At 32.6% G+C, this 24,970-nt stretch overlaps 1 protein-coding gene and 1 pseudogene across 9 annotated transcripts in view; both read left to right on the forward strand.

The window, feature by feature from the left end:
* Positions 1–24,970, forward strand: part of LOC120581421 (protocadherin alpha-C2) — a 172,519-nt gene that overhangs the window by 105,590 nt on the left and 41,959 nt on the right. The window lies entirely within an intron of this gene.
* On the forward strand, positions 9,509–9,624 carry LOC120581841 (uncharacterized; annotated as a pseudogene).

The raw sequence follows: 24,970 nt of genomic DNA on the forward strand, positions 1-24,970 counted from the left end.
AGTATTACTTTCTGAATTTTCATAGAGATCATGGATAGAAGGGAAGGAGGTATGCAGAAATTAAGGAAGGAAGATTCCTTATTTTACTATTCTAGGTAATGAGGGGGAAAACAGGTTGTAAGTTATTTTCCTTCAAATAATAATGTTAATTGCAAATAAAATAGATTTACATTCATTATAATTTTGCACATTTAATATTTTCACATGACATAGTAGAGATCAGTATATATGATATGATTAGTAAGTACTTTTTGAATGAATGAATAAATAAAAATTTGAATATATGAATTGGATGGTAACTGTTCAACATAGAGGGAAAAACATTAACTTACTTTTCTATTTTACATGTGTGTATATAGTTAACAGTTTAAAGGTCACTTTCTAATGTATTATTTTGATGGTTATTTTCTTCCTCGTGATGTATAATAATGAAACAACACAACAGAGAGATTTTCTGGTCCTACAGCAAGCATAGAAAAGCTCAGTGCTGTTCTGGGGCTAAATATGAGTCCAATTCCTGTAGATAACAAAGTGATTATTAGGGATGCACATCATTACATTGTGAAATTTACAGTGAATACAAATTAAAATGTAGTTTTTTAAAAAGAGAAAATTGGTACACAATATGTTATTTGAAATTTCAAATATCAAAACTCTTAATATGTAAATTCTCTTCCTATCAAGAAAATTCACCATTTATTTTTTTATTTCATTGCTTTCTGTAACAAGGAGAGATAAAAATACAAGTAGTGTCTATGAAGTTTGGGAATCAGGAATTGTTTGAGAAACATTTTGACTAGACTAGAAAAGAAATATAAGTAAATGATAACAAGACCAATCGATCTGGAAGTTAGAAGAAAAACTAGCTATTTAAAAGGAAAAATATAGCTAATAACAGAAAAAAATGTTCCCCAGGCCAAATTTTTTAACTTATATGAGAGATAAACAAAGTAACAGAGATATACTGTTCATACATGCAATATTGTGCCATCTCATTCACTCAGCTGAGCAATCTTTTTCCATCATTGTTGATATTTCAAGTTTTAGGTAGTCTATTGTCTGCTAATGATTTTTCTGGGCTGGATATTTCCTTATATATAAAGAAAGTGTGATGTCCAAAAACATGGTAAAATAACTTTTATAAAGCTGGAGTATTTGTAATTCACACAAGCATTTATTATTTACTTCTTCCTATCCAATTGCATATAGATCTAATTTTGATTCTTTAGAAAAGATTGCTTATCATAGTGTTTCATTGAATGCCTTAATAACAATTACAGGGTTCTAGAAATAAGATATTTATTGCTTGAATTTTATAAAACAAAAACCCTTAAAAAGAGTACAATTCTATAATAATTTTAACTATAACTTGAATCATACAGAATCATGTTGACATATATGTGTTTATATTTTGTTAAAATTCTAAGCTCTTCTGTCATTTTAATTTACAACGTATTTTAACATAGTTTACAGTACTAAAATTTGTTGGTTTAAGATATTCAAGAAGACATTTATATCTATATATCTCCTATTGATAATATTTAACAGATATAAACGGAATTGACTCACTGTGCAACAGACAACATGTGTCTCACGTCAGTTTATTCTGTTAAGATTCTTGATAGGCAATAGAATTTTCTTTAGGTTGGTATCTAACATATCTGATAATAGTACCTCTGAGATATAAATTTCTACTTCACATTTAAAATTAATTGCATTGGCAGTTTTTAGATAATGAATATTAATGTGGCAAACATGCACAACAGCATACAACTGACTTATTAAATAGTCCACATGAAAATTATAAGTTGAACATACAAATGTTATACTGCTGTTATTTTTCTGGAATCATAGCAGTTTCTTTTGCCAGGATATATAGGGTATAAGATATTTTCCCTTTGCAGTGTCATGTATTAACAGAGTGGTAGAATGTTTTTTTTTGGCATTCTAGGTGTTTTTATTTGTTAACATATATTTTATAAGTAGACTTTTCCATAGGCTAATTAGATGTTTCCTTATGTCTATTTGACTTTGAAGTTGGTAACCATACTTGGAAAAACTTTGGAGTGTTGTAACTAAGAAAGCTTTGCATGACATATGAAATATATTCAGATTTTAAAAATGTAGAAAGTGCAGTAGTATTTGTTTTATAATAGAGAAACCTCAAACTATTAAAATGGAAGAAAAAGAACATCAAAACTTGAATGGACAGAAGGGAAAAGCCATATCTGGGAAATGTATGAGTGGGAAAGTTTTGACAACATATCTGATAATGTTAATGACCTATTGATTTTTCTTGCCTTCAGTGTTTGCAGTTAGAGGGAAACAATAATATTCCAGAGACTAAGTACACTTAGCTGTATTGGGATGAAGGTGGAGTAAATTGCTAAAAGGTTTTTACATTGCCCAAATGCATATGATATGAATATCAGAAATAGCTTTTGGCAGAACGTCAAATGAATATAGATCACAGTCTAGGATTCTGACTAAAGTGTTATGGGAAGTAAGGAACTTGTTGGTAAGGATTATTCTTAAAAACTGAAACTAAATGATAAGGTGGTTATTCATTGTGTTCCTAATTTTAATTTATGAGATGAGAATGGTTCAGGATAGAAATAAGTTACATGTCTCTTTTATACTGCATTTATGAAAAAGAATTAGGATAATAATTCCCTCCTAAAGCTATAAACACAGAAGGTCATTGTTTATTCATCTGGAACTTGTCTTGGAATCTAGGAATGAATATGCAATCATATATTCCTGAGCTGCAGAGAAAGAGAAATACCTTTGTGTCCCATCCCAAATTCTTGGCTGTTCCCAGAGCCATCTGGTTGCCATCTACATATATACTGTTTTCATAGCAGAGCTCTAATGACATACATGTAAAATTGTACTCTCTGAATTCAGGCACTTCATGCTTATTCTTTAGAATCTTTGAGCAAAGTTTATAGCTGTTTTGTGCAGACTCAAAATGATGTTCATACAAAATAAAAGCAACTAATTAAGACATCTTAATATCGGGTTTTTGCACCTATATTCATCACTTGAGATTAGTCTGACATTTTCCTTTCTTGTAAGAGTTAGGTATTAAGGTTATGCTGGTATCATTAAACAATTCTTATTCTCTAGAACAGGGGTCCCCAACCCTTGGGCTGCAGGCCGGGACTATTAGGAACCTGGCCACACAGCAGGAGGTGAGTGGCGGGCTAGCCAGCGAAGCTTCATCTGTATTTGTAGCCGCTCCCGGTGCTAACATCACCGCCTCAGCTCCACCTCAGATCATCAGGCACTAGATTCTCATAGGAGCACTGATCCCTGGTGCCAAAAAGGTTGGGGACTGCTGCTCTAGACACATGTTTGCTTAGATTGGTGATATTTCTTTCTTAAATATTTAATAGTATTCACTAGTGATGCTCTCTGTTCTTTAAGTTTTCTTTGTGGGAAAGTTTGAAACCATGATCTCAAATTTCTTTATTAGTAATAAAATTATTCATACTTTCATTCTTGTTTTATTTCAGTAAATTCTGTTTTTCCAGAAATGTTAATTTCATCTAAATTTTCAAATTTTTAAAAAATTAGATTTATTGGGATGACATTGTTTAATCAAATCATATAGATTTCAAGTGTATAATTCAATAATACATCATCCATATGTTGCATGGTGTGTTCACCACCCAAAGTCAAATCTCCTTCTGTCACTGTATACTTGACCCCTTTACCCTTATCAACCTCCCCGCACCCCACTTTCCCTCTAGTAACCACTGAACTGTTGTCTGTGTCTATGAGTTTTTGTTTGTCTTGTTCATTGTTGCTTTCAGTTTTTATCCCACATTTGAGTGAAATCATATTGTTCTCAAGTTTTTCTGTCTGACTTATTTTGCTTGCATGATTATCTCAAGATCTATCCATGTTGTTGCAGATGGCAATATTTCATCTTTTCTTATGGCTGAGTAATAGTCCATTGTATATATGTACCACATCTTTATCCAGTCATCTATCAAAGGACACTTCAGGTGTTTCCATGTCTTGGCCACCATGAATAAAGCTTCATTGAACATCAGGGTGCATATATCTTTATGGATAAATGTTTTCAAGTTTTTTGGGTAGTTACCCAGAATAGGGATTGCTGGGTCATATGGTAATTCTATTCTTAATATTTTGAGGAAATTCCATACTGTTTTTCACAGTGACTGTACCAATTTACATTTATACCAGCAGCGTATGAGGGTTCTCTTTACCCCACAATATCTCCAACACTTATTACTTGTTACTTATTACCTGTAAGGTAATAGCCATTCTTACAGGTGTGAGGTAGTGTCTCATTGTGATTTTGATTTGCAGTTTCCTAATACCTAGTGAAGTTGAGCATCTTTTAATATGTCTGTTGGCCGATTGTATGTCTTCTTGGGAGCAGTGTCTGTTTAGGTCTGCCCATTTTTTAACTAGTTTGTTTTGTTGTTGTTGTTGAGTTGTATGAGTTCTTTATATATTGTGGATATTAGCCCCTCATCGGAGGCATTATTTGCAAACATCTTTTCTCGTTCATCTTCTCTCGTTGGTTGCCTCTTTTGTTGGTGGTTTTTTTTTTTTGCTGTGCAGGTGTTTTAGTTAGATATAGTCCCATTCATTTATTTTTGCTTTTATTTCCCTTGCCTTTGAGGTCAAATTATCAAATCCTTTCTAAAACCAGAGTCCATGAGTTTAGTACCTATGTTTTCTTCTATGCAATTTATTGTTTCAGGTCCTATATTTAGGTCTTTTATCTATTTTGAATTAATTTTGGCGTATAGTGACAGATAGCAGTCACTTTCATTCTTTTGCATGTGGCTTTCCAATTTTCCCAGAACCATTGAAGAGGCTTTCTTCTCTCCGTTGCATGTTTTTCGCTACTTTGTTAAGTCTTATTTGTCCATATATATGCGGGTTTATTTCTGGGCCCCATTGGTGTCTGTTTTTCTGACATTACCATGCTGTTTTGATTATTGTCACTTTGTAGTATAACTTGAAGTTAGACAGTATGAAAACTCTGGCCTTGTTCTTTTTTCTCAGGATTGCTTTGGCTATTTGGAGACTTTTGTGTTTCATACAGATCTGATGAAATTTTTTTTGTTTTATTTCTTTAAAAATATGCCATTGGAATTTTCATGGGGATTGCATTTAATCTATATTATTGCTTTGGGAAATGAGGCCATTTTAACTATATGTATTCTTCCAATCCATGAACATGGAATATCTTTCTCCATTTTTTTGTGTGTCTTTTTCAATTTCTTTCAATAATGTCTTGTAGTTTTCAGTGTATAGGTCCTTCACATCCTTTATTAAATTTATTCCTAGGTATTTTATTCTTTTTGTTGCAATTGCAAAATAAATAGTTTTTTTTAATTTTTCAAAATTTCTCGCATTACTTTTTAAGATAAATTATAACATACAATATATTCTTCTCCATTTTAATTTTGTCACTTAAAAAAATATAAACTTGCAATCGATCCATAGTAGTATATAGAAATATTCTTTGTTTCTTAATGATGTCTTTTGAATAACAGAAACTTTTAATTTTAACGCAAACCAGTTTAAAATATTTTCTTTTTTACTTAATACTCTTTCTGTCCTTTTAAAGAAAATGTAGCCTACTTCAAGATTATGAACTGAACATATGCCCCTATATTATCTTCTAGAATATTGCTGTCTAATGGAACTTTCTGATATGTTGGAAATTTTTTATATCTACATATTTAAGATATATGGCTACTGAGCACTTGAAATGTGGCTAGTTGAAACTGTGGGACTGAATTCTTAATGTGACTAATTTTAATTAATTTTAGCTTAAGTTTAAATAGCCATATCTGATTATTGGTTGCCATCATTCCAGCAGCTTTCTTGTTTTAACTTGCACATATAGATTCTTAAATCTACTTGAACTTATTTTTTAAAGTATGGTGTAATGTAGGAGCTGAGGTTCATTTTTGCCATGTGTAAATCCAGTTGGATTTTCTACATACACAGTGCCATTTAATAAAAAGATCATCCTTTTCTCACTACTCTGCATTGCTACCTTTGTCATAAACCAAATTACTAGATATTTGTGTCTATTTCTGGATTCTCTGTTCTGTTTCATTGGTCTATTTATCTATTCTTTTGTCATTCTTAGTAAATTTTAATACATGTTAATATACATTTGTGTCAGTTTTCTCACTTTGTTATTCTGCCTCAAGATTAATTTAGCTATTTTTTGGCCTTTGCACTTCTATATATATTGTAGAATCAGTTTGTCAATTTTTACTAAAAAAAGAAAACCTGCTCTGATTTTAATTGGTATTACATTAAATCTGTGGAAACTATGGAGCACTTAACATATTTTATTTGGATTTTTATTGACTTTAAAAAATATGGAATTTATCGATATAATGACAATATGTCCATAAACATCTCTTCCATTAACATGATATATTCTTCCATTTATTTTATTTATTTTCTTCCAATGTTTGTATGTGTTTGCATGAGTATGTGTAGAGATATCATACAATTTGCATTAGATATTTGATATTTTGTTGCTATTTTAAAATTTAGATTTATAATTTATCATTGTAGGTATATAGATATAAAATTGATTTTTATATTAACTTTTTATCCAGTGTCCTTGCTAAATTTATTTTAAAATTTAACATTTTAATATTATTTTATATTTTTTGCATATACTGTCATGCTATCTCCATGTTAGTTTATTGATTTATTTTTAACTTTCTAATCATATAGTTTTCTTGTTATATGGTTTTGTGCACTGTTAAGTTGAAATAAAGATAATGAGTAGTCTTGTCATATTCCTAATCTTAGAGATAAACTTTTTTGATAGTTAACATAAAATATATTATTTGATTTTTTTTCGGAGACCCTTTATTAGGTTAAGGAAGTTTTCTTCCCTTTCTAATTTACCAAAAGTTTTTTTAAAAAATCATAATGGGTGTTAAATTTATCAAACATTTTTCTGTTTATTGAGGTGACCATATGATTTTTATCCTTTTATATTCTTTTATTCAAATTATGAGTTATATTAGTTGATTTATTAATAATAAACCAATCTTGCATTCTTGGAATAAACCCAAGTTGGTTGTAACATATTATCCTTATTTATATTACTGTGTTTGGTTTCCTAACAGTTTGCTTAGAATTTTAAAAATCTGTGTTTATGATAGCAATTGGCTTGTAATTTTCCACTCTTGTAATGTAAAAAAAAAAAATTTTTTTTTGATGACATTAGTTAATGAAATCCAGTAAGTTTTAGCTGTACAATTTAACAATAAGGCATATATATATATTGCATTGTGTGTTCCCCTCCCATAGTCAGATTTCTTTCTATCATCACATATTTGACCCCTTTTACCCCATCTACCACATTCCTCCCCCCTTTCCCTTACCCTCTGGTAACCACTAATCTATTATCCATGTCCATGAATATCTATTTGTCCTGTTCATTTGTTGCTTTTAGGTTTATATCCCACATATAAATGATATCATGTGATTTTTAACTTTTTCTGTCTGGCTTATTTTGCTTCGCATGATTATCTCGAGGTCCATCCATGTCGTCGTAAGTGGTAGTATTTCATCTCTTCTTATGGTTGAGTAATATTCCATTGTATATATGTACCACAGCTTCTTTATTCAATTGTCCGTTGTAGGACTCTTCGGTTGCTTCCATGTCCTAACCACTGTGAATAATGCTGCTATGAACATTGGTGTGCAAATATCTTTTTGGATATGGGTTTTCTAGTCTTTGGGGTAAATATACAGTAGAGACATTTCTGGATCATATGGTAGATTGATTCTTAGTGTTTTGAGGAACCTCCATACTGTTTTCCACAGTGGCTGCACCAATTTGCAGTCCCACCAACACTGGACGAGGGTTCCTTTATCTTCGCATCCTCTCCAACATTTGTTATTATTTGTCCTGTTGATTATAGCTATTCTAACAGGTGTGAGACGGTATCCCATTGTGGTTTTGATTTGCATTTCCCTAAGAGCTAGTGATGTTGAGCATCTTTTCATATGTTTGTTGGCCATTTGTATGTCTTCTTGGGAGAAATGTCTGTTCAGGTCCTTTTCCCATCTTTTGATTGGATTGTTTTTTTGTTGTTGTTGTTATTGAGTCATATGAGTTCTTTGTATATTTTGGCTATTAGATATTCTTGTAATGTTTTTGTCAAGGTTTGTTGTCAAGGCTATGCTAGCCTCATATAGTAAGTTGAGAAATACTACTGTTTTTCAGTTATTTGGAACGTTTTTGTAAATTAGTATTTTTTTCTCCCATAAACATTTAGAATAATTGAGAATAAAGCCTTAATAGAATAGAATTCTCTTCATGAAAATGTTTTAAACTATAAATTAAAAATCTACAATAGTTATGGAAATATACAGATTACTTTCTAGTTTATATCAGTTTAGTTAATTATGATTTCTAATAAATCGTGCATTTAATCTAAATTGTATAATATATGGGCTTAAAGTTGTTTATGATATTTCTTCTTATTATTTTAATGATGCAGGTACTATAGTGGTGTTTCTTTTTACATACCTCATATTGGTATTTTTTCTCTTTTTTGGAATAAATTTTGATTTTATTAGTTTTTATAATGAACCATATTTTGACAACCAGAAAATAAGACTTATTATTTTCAAATGAGCTCACAGTATTGTAAGCTCCTCCGCAAAAAAGGGAAGCCAGAAAACAGTGAAATGACACCTTCAAAGAGCTTCAAGAAAACAGCTGCAAACCTAGAATTTCATATCTAGCAAAAATATCTTTCGAAAAGGAAGGTTAATAAAAATACTTTCAAATGACCAACACTGAGGAAATGCATCTCAAGCAGATCTGCACTGAGGGAAATATCAAGAGATTTCTTTAGATATATGGGAAATATTCTCAGGTAGAGGCATAGATAGGAAGGAAGGATGGAAAGAATGGAGGAAGGAAGGAAGAAATGAAGAGAGGGAGAAAGGGAGGGAGGGAGAGAGGAAGGAAGAAGAGAAAGAAAGAAAGAAAGAAGGAGAAGAAAGAAGGAAGTCTAAAAGGAAGGAAGCAGAGGAGGTAATATATTCAGTGAATAAAACAACAACAATAATGCATAGTAGAGTTTAAAATATAAAAGACTGAAAAATATAAGAACAATAACAAAAAATATGGAGCAAGGTAAATAGAATTAAAGGACTTTAAGGCCATTGCATTGTCCTGGAAGTGGTAAAAGTAAAATTTTATATTAGACTTTAATAAGTCAAGAATTCATGTTTTATCTTCTAGGATAATCCATTTAAAATATTAAAAGAATGTATAACCAATAAGTTAATAATGAGGAGACAATAGGGTAAAAATATACTTAATCTAAAACAAGGCAAGAAAGGGAAAAAGGGCAAGCATAGAAAGGCTATGCTAGGACATGGTTTTATAGTGTAGCGGTTAGCACATCTGCTTTACATGCAGAAGGTCCTGGGTTCGTGCCCTGTGGAGCCAGGGGCCATGGTCTATGGCCATGCCACTCTGAACAAGCCCGATGTCTGATTTTGGAAGCTAAGCGGGGTCAGGCCTGGTTAGTACTTGGATGGGAGACCACCTAGGAAGACCAGGTGCTGTAGGCATAAATAATAATAAAAGTTAAAAAAAAGGATAGAATAAAAAAATAGTAAGTTGACAGATTTAAATCCAAGTATATCAGTAGTTATGTAATTATAAAAGACAAAACATTCCAATTAATAAAGACAGACTGATCAGAAATTAAATAACCATATGTCATTTATTAGAGATACACCTTTACTAAAAGGACAAAGAATGGTTGAAAGTAAAAGAATGGGAAGAGATACCATGCAAACATTTATCAAAAGGAAACTGTATAATTATCTATACAAATATCACTTATACTAGACCTTAAGATAAGAAACCTTATGGATAAAATAAGACATTACATAATGATAAAAGAGTCAATCCAACAGGAAGATAAAACAATTGTAAATTTCATCACAATAATATCATCTTTAATTACATTAAGCAAAATGGCTGAACTCCAAGGAGAAATAGAGAAATTCATAACCAGAATGGGAAATTTTAACATACTTTGTTCAGAAAGAGAACAAGGAGACAAAGGAAAATCAATAAAGATATAGAAGATTTGAATAATAGGAATAACAAACGTGTGTATGTTTATTAAATCACCCAACAACTGCAGAATCCAAACTCTTTTACAATGCCTATGGTACATTTACCAAAATTAAACAGTCTGGGACATAAAAAAAGTCTCAATATTCCATTACAAATTTTCATATGTAATATTTTCTTTATCAAACATTCAATATATTTTCTAATTTCCTTTGTGATATCTTCTTTGACTCACAGGTTATTCAGAATTTTTTTTCAATATCCAAATACATAGAGATATTCTAAACATAGAGATAATCCATAACTTGTGGTTATAGATTTCTAGTTATAGCCCACTGTCATCAAATCATATCCAGTGTTTTTAATTCTTTGATATTTGTTGAAATTTTTTTTGCAACCCATCATATAGTCAAAAAGTTCACACATCATGAATGTACAGGTGGACAAATGTTCACAATTGAACATACGTATGTGACTAGCACACAGATCTAGACACAGAACATTGTCAGATGCAGAAGCTCCAGTCATAATCAAGGGTAATCACTATTCTGACTTCTAACAGCCTTGATTAGTTTTGCTGTTCTTATACTTTATATATATGGAATTATACAGCATATACTCTTTTGTTTTGCCATCTTTTTCTAAATATGATTACTTGTGAGATTCATCCACATTCTTGTGAGTAGCTGCATATCATTCACTCTCATAGTATTGTAGGCTGTCAGTCATTGTAAATGTTGTGCATGTTCATGAAAAGGCAGTATTCTGAAATTGTCTGTAGTAGTACTCTGTATATGTTTGTTAAGTCATTTGTTAATTGTGTTGTTCAGATATTCTGTATTCTTTTTTATTCCTGTTATTTCACTTGGCTGAGAAAGTTAAGTTAAAGAGTCCCACTATGAATGGTGAATTGTTTACTTCTCCTTGGATTTCAGTCAGTTTTTTGCTTCATATATTTTGAGGCTCTTTTTTTTTTTAATTTAGCTACTTAACCAAATTTAAATTTGTAGTATCTTCCTGCTAAATTGAGACTTAACATTATGAAATGACTTCCTTTATCTCTACTTCAGCTGGTGATGAAAAATTTTAGTTTTTGTTTGTCTGAAATGTCATTATTGATAGATATTTTTCTAGCTGTAGATTTCTAGGTTGGTATTTATTTCTTTTTGGCACATTAAAGTGCTCACTGTCTTCTCACTCAAGTCCTCACTATCTCTGGGTTCCATTCTTGTCTCATTGTACTGTTTTATGAACAATTTCTTATTATCTTTCAGTTTTACTTATTTTGTCTTCTTCTGTGTCCAGTATGCTGTTAAAACTATCCTTTGAGTTTTTTAGTTTACTTACTATGTCTTTCATTTTAAAAATTCTAATTATTCTTCAAATCTGCTATGACATTTTTTATTATTTTTTTGTTCTCTGAAAATGTTTTCAAGCTTGCTTTTTTATTTCTTTAAGTATATTAAATCTCTGTCTGATAATTCTAGAGTCTAAAGTCTGTAAGGATGTTCCTGCTGCTTCAGCTGGTTTTTGATCACAGCTCCATATTTCCATGAGCACCAGATTTTTTTTGACTTGTGTTGATCATTACCCTGAAAATAATACTTGTCAGGATCTCTTGAAATCTTGAATGAAAGTGCCTTCCTTCATGATAGATTTCTAGTTACATCTGCCAGTTTCTGCATACTACTAATTGTAAACCACTTTAAACCAAATTCAAGACTTGAGGGTCCTTGACTACTTAGACTGCCCAGTATACCCAGCTGAAACTCTGCAGGATGTCCAGTATCAAACCACAAGTTTATAGGAATTTTTTCTTTTCCTGTTTTCCTTCTGTCCTGGTTGGTGACGTGTCAAACTCCTCAGCAGTTCTCTGGCCTAACGTAGATACTATAACACTCCTTATCTTATGTACATCCTGGTCCTTAATTTCTGTCTTCCTTGCCCTACAAGTTATCTGAATTTATGTCCACAGTTGTGTCAGCAAATGCTTTTAGAACAAAAAGAAAGTTCAATATTCTGTTCACCTCTCTGGGTTTAAGTTTTCTCCAGAATTTGTCCTCGAAGTCCCCCATTATCTTGTCAGATTTTCAGGCTTTTAAGATAATTGTTTTAATATTTTATCCTGAATATTTAGTTGCTTTCAGTAGGATGGCTTCTCTGAATAATTTAGGCTGCCATTATTTGAAATTCCCTTTCATATAGTTTTATCACCAGCAGATTACATCTAAGAACTATTAAAATGCTTTTATGTATGTCTTAAAATATTTGAATTACTTTTCCTTTGAAAATAACAGTATCTTAATTTTTTCCCAAACTCTGATAGGGAGATTTAAATTTCTTATTATTAATTCTGGAAAAAAATAGTTCAGAGATCTGATCTACTATGAAATACTTAGTAACTGAACCAAGAGAGCACATGCTTTCACTTAAAACATTCAGATAATTTAATTTTATTAAAGGTGGTATTTGTGGCTTTACTTGACATAAAACAATTTCTATATTTCTCTATTCTAGTCATTCCACTTAACATACTTTTTTGGAGTATGAGACATCAAGATGTGGAGACAAATAATATATAATCTATAACATTAAAAGATACCTCAACAATAAGCAAGTAAACCATCAATTATAATACAATCATATTTGAGCTACAATTGAAACAAATACATGCTACTTAGGAAGCACAGAGGGGAAGCAACTAACTCAATATGGTGTTTGTTGGAGGATGAGGGCAGGCTGAGAAATCTTCCCATGTAAGATGTCTCTTTAGCAGAATATTAATGGATGATTTGGGAAGCAAGGAGGTAGTGTAGAGAATGAGTATTTCAGGCAGAGCAAAAGCCATAAAGGCGTAGAGGAATAAGAAAGCATAAGAGAAGCTGGAATTAGTTCGATTTGGCCAGAGCACACCTTATATGTGTAAGCACGTAGAAGTTGAAGCTGGAAAGGTAAATAAGAATCAGATTAAGAAAGTCCTTCACGGCAGTGCTTAACATTTTAGATTTTATCATGAGGAGATAGGGAGCCAGTAATGATGAATAAAGATCTAAAAATAAATTTCCCATTAAAGAATACCACATGATCATAACAGACATTTTGAGAAAAGAAGAAATCATCTCTAATCCCAATATCCAAGTACAATCACAATTATATATTTCTATAGCTTAATTTAAAAAAACATGTTCCATGCATATTTTAAAAGATAGTTGTAATCATATTTAAATATATGATATTTGATTATAAAGTTAATGTCTTTGTTATAGAAAATATTGAAATTTAGGAAAGTGTATACATTTTAAATTAATACTTTTCCACACTTAAACATGGTTATGTAAGGTCTTATGTTATTATAAATTCTTTCTCAGCATAATTGTAATGACTATATATATTCCACTAACAGTATGTATTATAATTTGGATTATTTCCAGATTAAAAATATAACTATATAAATTATGTTTACATTAATATACATGTACATTAAGAATAGTGAACTATGTGCTTAGGAAATCAAAGTAAGTTGATTAAAAATTATTTGAATTATCTTGCATCAAATCATATAAAGGTGCCAAGGTAGATGATGTGCATCCAAGTAATTATAATTTTTATATTTGCCAATAGTAAAAAATATAATGGCAAAGAGAGATCTCATTCAGAAGAGCCATAAACATAAAATACCTAAGAATGACTTTAGTGAGAAATGTGAAGTATAAGTATAAAATTTTGTTGAAAAATATTTTAAAATTTTGTATCAATAGAATGATATAATGTATTCTTAGATGAAATATTACAAAAGTATATTTTTCCCAAATATACTTTGGCTCTGTGTTAATAAAAATTCCACTGGGATTATTGTTTTACCTTAACATGACAACTTTTTTCTCTAAGATTTACCTCTAAGAATATCACTAAGAAAAAAAATATTGAAAAAAAACTGAAAGAATTTAAGATGTAGAAGTTCCATTATCAGAATTAAATTTTAGTTAGACATCATTAGTCATATTATATAGTATCCATTGGATAGGACTTAGTAGAGGAAGGAAGGGAGATTAAACTACTACTGAGATATTCAGGTAAGAAATGATAAAGATTTAAACTGAGGCTAGAGAGAAGAAATTTAATGTGATATAAGGGGTAGACTCAATAGGGCTTGATTACTAAATGTGAGGGGTATAGTAAAATAAGAAATAGGTGCTATGAAAGTTCATGGACATGACGTGTTCATGTCATCTAGGTAGAGGTAGACCTTAGCAGTTGAATTTGTTAATCTGAGGGAGGTCTGAATTCTAAATTTGGATTTTGAGTCTTCTGCATAAAAGTGATCATTGAAGTCTGGAGTGTGAATGAAACTATCTATGAACTATGAATAGAGTGGGAGGGGAAAAAAAGAGGGACAGGGTCAAAATCTTAGGGACTACATTTAAAGTTCTGAGAGAATGAAAGTCCACAACCTAATGGAGAAGAAACAGTAGGAGATGTAGGGGGAAAATCCTGGAATGGGTGCTTTCTCCAAATCCAAAGAGGAATGTTTCAAGAAAAAGAGGTTGGTCGCAGTTATAGGAAGTCATAGGAAAGTCAAGTAAGAAGAGATCGCTAAAGTGTTTATTGGGTCGGTCATAATATTATTGAACACTTTAGTGGCTCCTTCCACTCAAAGATTTCCCACCCCTCCCCACCCCTGCTGCCCCAACCTCTGGTGGTTGTGGTTGCTACTGGCTTCTTCCTCTGTTCTTCATGCTAGAGAAACTGAGGACTCTGTCATGCTGTGCTACAACCATGGGGAAATGAATTAACTTTAATAATTTCTTTATCTCTGGCTAAGAGGTTGAATGAATGTTCGGAGAGTTAGTTATCAAGAAATGCATACTCCTAAAGGAATACACTTTAATCCTGATGGACATAGTATAAAGATGATATAAAAAACTATTAAAACCAGTCAATTTAAGTAATATAAATTCAGAGAAGTGAGATGACTGCCTCAGTGAGTGTTTAGGTATTTATGGGAGCCATATGAAATACATTATAATATGAGATTTTTTTGTTAATGAAAACAAAATATTGCTGTGGACATCATTCTGTGTTTATTTTACTACATTATGAATTAAGAATTTTAGAGATAAATCAGAAATTGGCTCATTTACCATTGGCTGAGAGTATAAATTGGCACAAATATTTGGGGAAGCATTTTGGCATATCTAACTATAATTAAAATGCGCATACTTTTAACTAAGCACCTCTCAGAATAAACGCACAGGCATATATATGCACATACCTTTGGAAATGCATCTAAATATTCAAATATGAAATAAAAATAAGTTATGAAATATCCATATAATGAATATAATACAGCCATTACTAACAATGAAACAGAATTATATGTACTAACACAGAAGGATGCCCATTATATATAAGTAAAAAATACTAAAGAAAGTTGCACGGTAGTGTGTAGAGTATGGTTACATTTTGGCAAAGTATATAAATGTGGATATTTATATATGAATAGGTAAAAGTCTGGAGGGATATACAATTATCTGTTAGTCTACAGAACAATGGGATTTGAAAGGACTTGCACTTTTTTTGCTTTTTATAATTCTAGAAGGATTGAATTTTGTATAAGCAGCATATATTTTTAATATTCTTGAACCTAAATAAAATAAGTAGAAGACCAAGAAAAAATAAAAATAAATCACACAGGAAGTATAACCAAAATTTATCTTTTAAAAACCTAAAATATATGGCTTTATGTTCACTTTTTTTCAAAAAGCACATGTGTTTTACAATAGTACAAGCAGGTATACTTTTACTGGATAGTGGTCCCCAGATGTTTTTTTCCTTTATTAGTTGCTTCTAGGAATTTCCAAAGCACCAAGTACCCTTTGCTTTGGGTAGATCATGTTGAGCAGGAGAGATAAGTTATGTGCACACCTAACTCTAATACAAATTAAAACTATATATAAGAGGTACCAGGAAAGTGGTAGAGATGTTTAGGGTTTAGTTCGGTCCTTGTCACAAAGTTAATGTTCAACAAATGTTGAATGAAAAGTTCACCAGCATCAGAAAGTGAACATGTTTTCTTTTAATAAGAATGTAGTGAGATTGTTTGGTTCTGATTTATCTCTGCAGTTAAGATTCTGACACTCTAACCTAAGGCAATATTTTCTTAAATAAATTCCGAGTTTTAAAAATAAAAAAAAATAATTGAAAGTAGGTAGAAATAAATGGAAATACAGTGCAATAACATATTACTCAAAGGTTAGTTCCAAAGTAAGTGTATATGATGAATATTATGTTTAAGTAATATTAAGCTTGAAAAGTCACATACATCTTTTCAAGTACAAATTTTTCTAGTTGTGTTGGTACCACCCTACCAGGAAATTCTCATGTACACTAAAGCTTGAAAACCACTAAACTCTAAATCAAGGAACAAAATGAATGCCTATATCTGAATATTCACATTTTTTCTGCCTTGAAGATAAATGATGAATGGGGATTGTTGGAGAGTTATAAAGTGCTCTTGCTTGCAAACAGGGTTTACTCTATCCACTTTTTTGATTGAGATATAATCGACATATAACATTATATTAATTTCAGATGTACAACATAACGATTCAATATCTGTATATATTACAAAATGATCATCACAATCAGTTTAGTTAGTATTTATCACCACATATAGTTGTAATTTTTTTCAGTGATGAGAACTTTTAAGATCTACTCTTCTTGTATTATTAACTGTAGTCACCATGCTGGACATCATGTTCCCTTGACTTATTTATTTTATAACTGGAAGTTTGTACCATTAAACCACATTTCACCCATTTTGCCCATTCCCCATCCCTTAAACCCCATTCTCCACCTCTGGCAACTACCATTCTATTCTTTGTATCTATGAATTTGTTTTTTTCCATTCACTTTTGATATTCCCTCAATAACCTTAATGCATATTAAAATATTTCTTTAGTGAGAATTAAATTTGGTGATATATGGGAACACAGTTAGCTCTGGGACTGTCACGTACTAGATACTAAATGAATGCTTGGTGAATTTGAATTTAAAACTTGCTTCATTAGACTATCATACTTAAAAATAGTTATTATGGAGAAGAATATGATTACCTGCCTTCTGTATTTCCAAGTTGGAATTTCCTGTTATAACACTATTGAATCCCTCTGCGATGTTTTTCAAATACATTGGGGTGGAGGAACAAGAATAGAGAATAATCAATGACAGTTTGCTGTGCCTACTCGCAACCTATAATTCTTAACTTTCCAGAATTATAGCTGGATTTTTCATCCAGGGATGAAATATTCATCCTTGTACCCAGGAAACTAACAGTCTGACTTTATCAGGCTAGTTGCTACTTTCCTAGCACATCATTATTGACCCTTTGCAAAGCATGACTTTTTTGTAATTTGAAAATCTCCTTTATTCTCCAACTCCTAGTTTACATCGCACTAAGTCCACATATCCTAAGAGGCATAGCTGTCCCCTATATTCTATGTATACATTGATTTATGAACCAATAAATGTTTCATATACAGTTGAGATTTTAAATGAGCTGATCATAATTGAATCAAAGAGCACTGCAGAAAACCAATCATGGGAGGCTATGATGAAATTTTAATTATAAAGGATATTGAATATTCTAGGGTGACAACTCTGTTATAATAGATGTAACATTAAATTAGAAAGAAAGTGAAATTTTTACCCAGTTTTGCTTGAAATCAACTCTGTATTTCTAGTAAATTATTACACCATTCTCTGCTTTAATTTTACACCTTTGTTAAAGTTATTACTCTATTGTCTTTTGTTAACTGGATCTAATAGAGAATTGCCCAGTAGATTTAGATAAAGAAAGTCACGAATTTGTGTTGATTATTTGGGGGAGTTTTGTATAGTTTTTTTCCCTATTCAGTACTGAAAAGCTGAAGTTGGCATCAACCAACCTCAAGTTGTAGATGCACCAAGTTAAATGATTTTAAGATTTTTAAAACCATTAGTTTAGAGATGTTGTATAAATAACCAGTACTATTTCTTCTCAATTCTGTGAGTCAAGTAGAGTGTGCTTCCCTCCCTTGTGATAGAAAAAGAGAGTATGCAGAAGCTTAGATTTTCTATTTCTTTTGACTCATCTCTCCTTTCTCCTCAGATTACTTGGATAATTCCATGAGACTTTCTATCCTATGCTGCCCGCTCTTCTTTTCTGGCTAATAATCATTGAGAATTTATGTAATGAAATTTTTATATGCATCATCTCAGTAAATGTCTAGCAGCAATTTTTTTTGTAGTAAGTAGTATGTTTTCCTTAATTTACCTTTAATTACTAGAGAAATTAAACCACTTTCCCAAGGAGACATAATTAATAAGTGATAGAGCCTGATCTTGAGTCTTTGAGTCTGGTTTTATATCAAGCAGGATTTCTATAAGATGGCTCTAGGTTCATGATCTAAGCATACATTATGATTTAAGACCTTGAAGTGAGGTTGTGGTCTGTAATTGCTAGTGGAATTTAACTCTAGATCTTACTACCTAAAAATATGCTTTGGAAAAATTTCTGAGATTACCACAGAATTGAAGAATCTATGTCTTTTCCAAATAACTTTGATAAAATAAGCTTTGATAAAGAAAGGTTTTAGAATACGTTAATTATCTCATCAAAATGCCTTAAAGGATCTTTTAATATTCACCGAAAATATAGTACATCTCCATGTGGCTAATTTTTAGAGGATGTATATTTTATCTGTCTTATAAAGTGTTGTATACATAACTGATGAAGGAATTATATAACAAAATCTATCACAAGGAAAATATGAATTAGTTTATGTCAGAAAAGTCCAAGTCATTTGTAAAACTCTGTTACTTAGGTAGAATATTGTAGGTGGAAAGATAATATTGAAAGAAGAGATTGGGATATGACACACAATTGTATTTAGCATAATTTTGCTTAGGCCAGCCATTTAAAAACACATTCAGAAGATTCAATTGAAGTCTCTAAAAGAGAAAGAGATCTGTAGTTATGAAAACAATTGAGTAGGATCCCATAAAAAATACTTGGAAATTAATAGCTTGTGACAAACAATATGATTTTTTTAAAATTCAGGTACAGTCAACATAACTTTAATTTCAGGTGTGTAACATAATGATTCGGTATTTGAATAATACAATTCTTAATTAGAAGTGCATGCATAGTGGTCAGATGTTGTGTTACAATCTCAAGAAATGGGCATAGAAAAAACTTCCTGTAGATATTGATAAATTTCTTCACCTTTTGGGGATCCAGTTTCTTCATCTTCATTAGGCTTTCGTGAGGATTAAATGGGATAATATAGAGAGAAATAATGTGTAAACTGTTAGTGCTAAGGCATCGGGAAGCAAGGGGAACCCAGAGAGCCAACAATTAATTACTCGATACTCTTAGGCAGAGATATAGGTTTGTTTAGTTTTTATCCAAGCAGCAAACACCATAGGTATAGAAAAGAGAAACCGTGACCTTCATTTAGACTGAGCTTAGGTCATATCTTGGAAAATAGTTCAAATTCAAGGTACTTCAATAATATCTAGATTTTTTGAAATCGAAAAAAAGTATCCAAATTAATGAATGCTTTGGCTAAAACCCACTTAGGAACAAGGATGTTCTCGAGTGCCAAAGTACCATCTTATTTTATGCTATGGCTAAAATCCCAAGAATTGCGGAGGAGAAACAGGGCCAAACAAAGTTTTCTATTAAAATAAAAGGCCCCAAGTGATGAATGGAAACTTGGAACCGGTTTTAATGGCAACACTAGAAGCCAGAAATTAGCTTAAATACAAACTCACAAATTTCTGGCATGTATTAAGTCTCAAATAGAACATTGGTAGTAATTTTAGTGAATTAGAAACATGGCTTAACCCAGGCAGTTGTAACCTTATTCCGGATCACTCAACTTGCTGCTGACTTGGCTTGGAAACTCGATGCTTGCTTGTCTTGAGTCATTGATAAAAATGTTGAATGGGATAAGACCAAGGGTGAGTGGATCTCTGCAGTCACCCACTGGGCTTCTCCCTCCAGATCGACATATTAATAAACGCTCTTTGGCATTGTTATTCAAACAATTATAAAACTACCTAACTATACGTCTTGTAGCCTTTCTTTCTGCATTTGGTCTGCAAGCATATTGGGAGACTTTAACATCTCCATGAATTCCAGATACACTGTGTCTGCAGCATTTCCCTTATCAGTGATTCTAGCAACTAAAAATCGAAAACGCCTACGTAATTTTTTTTTTTTTTTGTCTGTGGTGGGATTGATGTCACCACTTTTGAGTTGAAAAGTAATCCCCAGTATGAATGCCTTTATTTCTAACTGCTCATAAACAATTGCTTTAGTAATATTAGAGTTTTGAAGGAATTTATAACAATCTCAAGGGCATTTCTTAAAAACAGAAAATCTGGTTCTCTAGTCACATTTGTAAGATCATCTTGCTACATACACTTAACTTACTTATAAGCACTTTTATGCTTCCTATCTCTTCACTGATCTTGAGGTTTGAGTTCTGCTTAAACATTTCCTTCAATGAAAAATAAAGAATTTGGGTGAGATACTTTCTAAATATCTCTCAACCTTAAACATTCAATGATTCTTGTTAGGCCATCTCAATTGGGAATACCAATAGAGAAGCAAAACCCCAACATAATTGAATAGTTGGATTTTATCTGTGAATATTACACAATCTGTCTCAAGCCTTTAACCTACTCTCCCTTTTTATTGTTATTCTTCCAAAGTTTGAGTCCCTTTGTCTGTTCTGAGCAATTTTCCAATGCCTCAGTCAAAAAGCAACAGTATATTAGTTTCACAGAACTAAACATTTAGAAGATAGTTCCCTAAAAGTTAATGTATTCCCTCTTCAGGGAAGAGAATGTATAAAAAATTCAGCTCTTATGTTATATGAAAAATCTTTTTTTATCTCCCATCCACTGGATGCTACTATATCTGTAAAGAATGCTATAATCACATGGGAAAGTATTTTTCTTCTGGAGAAACATAAAGAACGGAAGTCCTGTTCCTTCATAACAAGATAGAGGTTTTTTTTAACTACCTTGGACCACATTAAACATTGGGATGTTCATTTGTTTTTGTTTTTAAATTACATATCATGTGCTCAGTTTGTGGAAAACATAAATACACAACTTTAAAAATGAAAATTAGGTCCTTCCTTATTTGACAGATATCCTCATAATGGTCAGCCCAAAGCTTGATCAAACTAATGAGCATATCATGTCCCCTTGCCCTGTGGCCAAAGGGCGCCAGATTGTTTGATTCCCCAAAGTAAAATGATTTGTGATGCTAATAATAGAAAAATGAAAATGTATGAGAATTAGATTCATGGAGTGCCAGTATTTTTCTTAGAGGCTTAATACAGTTGTGTTGTGACAGGTTTTGCTCCTGTGCCCAGTGACCTCATGATAGATGCATTTTACAAATAGAATTAAGGGACACAATTGAGATACTATTTCAAAGTTCTTGTCCAGCATGGTGGTAAACAAAACCATGCCTTATCATGGCATTTCTCTTATTGTGTCACTTTTCTTGTTAGTTATGAACAAGTAATTGCTTTATTTTATAATTTATTATTATAAAGTAAAAAGAATGATAACATAAAATTTGGGGGCAGAGTCTTTCTTAGAATCCAGCACCTTTATTAGTGAGATTTAGTTCTCCAGGTTAGAAATACTTTGTATGTCAAATTTTAAAGGAAGAAAACTATAGTAAATATTATTGCAGGCTCTTGAGCCCTTCTCCATTAGACATGGTCTGTCCATATACAACAAAGAGGAAGTGCTTGAATTGTAGCAGTTCCTCCTGAATTTGCTAAAAACAGATCTGAATATGAAACAATCATCAGTTATTCTTGAGTGTTTATAAAGTTTCCCACTGAGAAGAATAAACACAAATACAAGACATGGCATCTGCTTGCCGGTTGCTTATAATTAAGATTAAAAAATAATATTAAAGCATTTTGATGAATTAAAGAATGACATATGTCAGCATTCAGGGATATGTGAAAGAGAAAAAAAAAAGACCGTTATGTTTAGAATAGACACTGTTTCATGGGTTAAGTGGGTTTTAAGATGGACCTTGAAATGTATGTAAGATTTAGAAAGGGGGAGAGAAATTAAGGGATTGCTATTTGAGAGAATTATACAAGTAAAGTTGTAAATTTAGTTCTGTTCAAAAAAAAAACATTAAGTACTTCTGTGCCAAATCTATCTTGGGTGCTGGAGATGAAAGCATCCTTGAGAACTCTTCTGCACTTTGTTGCTGAAGTATTTTCACACATCCTAAAAAGGTGAATCTGTTGTGAGGAAATCAGTCCCTTGAAGGAATTCTTATGACAGAAATCTCTTTTCCCCGGTGACATAGAAGGGGACTTGTTTTTGTTTTCAAAATATAGGATAAGCTCTAGAAATAATTGAAAAAGCATAACTTCGGTGCACATTCATCTTCCACCGCATCATGACCTTCCTATCTGGCATAGTTACAGGTGCTTATCTGTGTTTGATACCTAAAGGGCCGTGCCATACATAGACTGTCAATTAAGGTATTATCTGATGATACTAAATTGTTGCATTTTAATAATAATAGCAATAATGTACTTGTGAGTCACTATGCAAATTGTTTTATATACATCATCTAAGTAATCATAATGACCCTATGAGTTTTACTTAATATTATCCTCCCCAGGTAAAATGAGTAAACAGAAGCTTGGGTTAAGTAATATGTCCAAGGCCATGTAGGTGGTCATTGGCAGGGGTGTGACTGACTGCAAAGTCTGTGTTCCTAATCACTGTGTTCTTCTGCTTTTTAATAGGGGATTCATGAAAGTCCCAGAGAAGAGAATGCATAGTGGCAAGGTTGAGGCATTAGCATTAATATTTGTAGACAGGGCACTTGCCAGCAGCCTAAGCAATCCCATTACACCTACTAGTAAGCAAGAGTCAAAGTATAATAGTGTGAGGAACTAAATCATTGTAGTGCCAAATATAGAGTATACAATCTCTTTAGGCAATGTCTTTGAGGTAGCTAATTTGTGTTGGCTCTGAGTTTGCCTTCTCAATCATTGAGGGACTAAGTACTAGTTGAAGCTTATGATCCTGACACATCAAAATGAACAACCTGGCAGGTGTCCTTGCTGGAAGATGACAGGATTGTCAAAAGATGAGCCCTGGTTTTTCTCCCGAGATGTGACATTTGGGGGCTTCCATTAAAAACATCACCAAGCCTCTGTCACTTTAATCTCTTTCTTAAGTGCCTGTGATCTTCTCTGGGGCACAGGTCCATGCATGGTCAGTACCCAGTGGCCAGATTTCTGAGCTGTGGGCAGAGGAGGCAGCTACTGTGAGGGCCTGGGAGGAGATGAGGGAAGAAAAGGTCATTCTTCCTGACAACTTATAACTTGATTCCACTTATAAGCCATTTATTTTCAGAAATAAGTAATGGGTGAAGACAAAGGCCAGGCCTACAATTCATGCACTTGAGAGTTTAAGGCTTTCTGAGATCAAATTACCACAGCAGAGACAAAGTTGCTGTAGGGACATTTTGGGAGGAAGCAGACAGAGAGGGAGAAGCCAGAGACCTAAGAAAGGAGACAGGAATAGAATGTGATGGAAATTGCTTCCCACTCTCTGTATCCTTGAGGGAAAAAAGAGGACAAATAAGAAGCAGCAGTGATAGGAGGAAGCTGGGAGTTTCTCTGGAATACAATTGGTTGCGTCGAGGAGTGCTGTCAGTGAGTTTACTTGGTGGGTGGAAGGAAGGGATGTGATAGTCCAGGCCTTTGAAATCTGGGTATCAGAATCATTGCCTTGGCCTCTTCAACTATCTCTTCAAGAAGGGAAGCATGCCAAATGTCATGTCTTATTCTGGCTTTGTTCCCATTCGTAGCTAGAAAATGATCTACAAAGGAAGATCTGGGAGTGAGAGGATGCTAGGAGATGAAGAAAAGAAAGGACATTTTAGTAATGTGACACTTTAGTGCGTGCTTTTTGCTTGTGGGGCAATGGATTTTAAACTCCCATGGAAGAGACCTGGGAAGAGTGGATGTTTAGAACAGAGAAGCAGAGGCAATGACATAGCACCGAAAGGCTTCCTCTGATCCTTCTGCCTCTCACTCACTGAAGAGAAGTGGTTGTCTTTTTGTTGTCTCTGTAGCAATACGAGGTGGAGTCTTAGGGGAACCAAGGCCCAGAGATGCAAAGGAGCCTTATATTTATGAAAAGTGAGCTGCAGCCATTGAAATTGCTAGCTGTCGTAAGATAAACCCCAGCTTGCCATATTTTGCTTAACAACCGATTTTTCACTGCAAGTCATTGATGGACTCCAGATTCCAGCCAAGCATGGGAGATCAAGAGTAACTCTCTTGATTTAATGGTTTTGCAGGCTCGTGAAGACATTGTCATCCATTAGAGAAAAAAAATTTAAATCACTCTTGAAAGAACAAAGAAAATATCTTGGGTGATAAATGAAAAAAGATTTGAAGTAAAATAAGGAAAAGCTTGAGAGAAGAATCTCTTTAAAATCTTACTAGATTTCCCCCACTGTGATCCAAAGGGGTCAAATAAGAACTTAGCCTGCAGTTTCATGGAGCCCATTTTTTAAAGGGAGAATTTTAAACATGAAATGTTGGTTATTTGCCAAGGCACACACTGAAAGGAAGGGCCAGTTGGCTAGGAGCAGAACTGAGAGTTGGATCCCAGGATGCTAGGTTTAGGCTTGCTCCTAAGGAAGACTGCACTTGCTACTCCTCTCCCCCTTTGCACTAGGAGTTGAACACTTTCTGCAGTACTTACGAGTAT

The sequence above is a fragment of the Pteropus medius genome, unplaced genomic scaffold, assembly GCF_902729225.1.
Source record: "Pteropus medius unplaced genomic scaffold, Ma_sr-lr_union100, whole genome shotgun sequence".
Lineage (NCBI taxonomy): Eukaryota > Metazoa > Chordata > Mammalia > Chiroptera > Pteropodidae > Pteropus > Pteropus medius.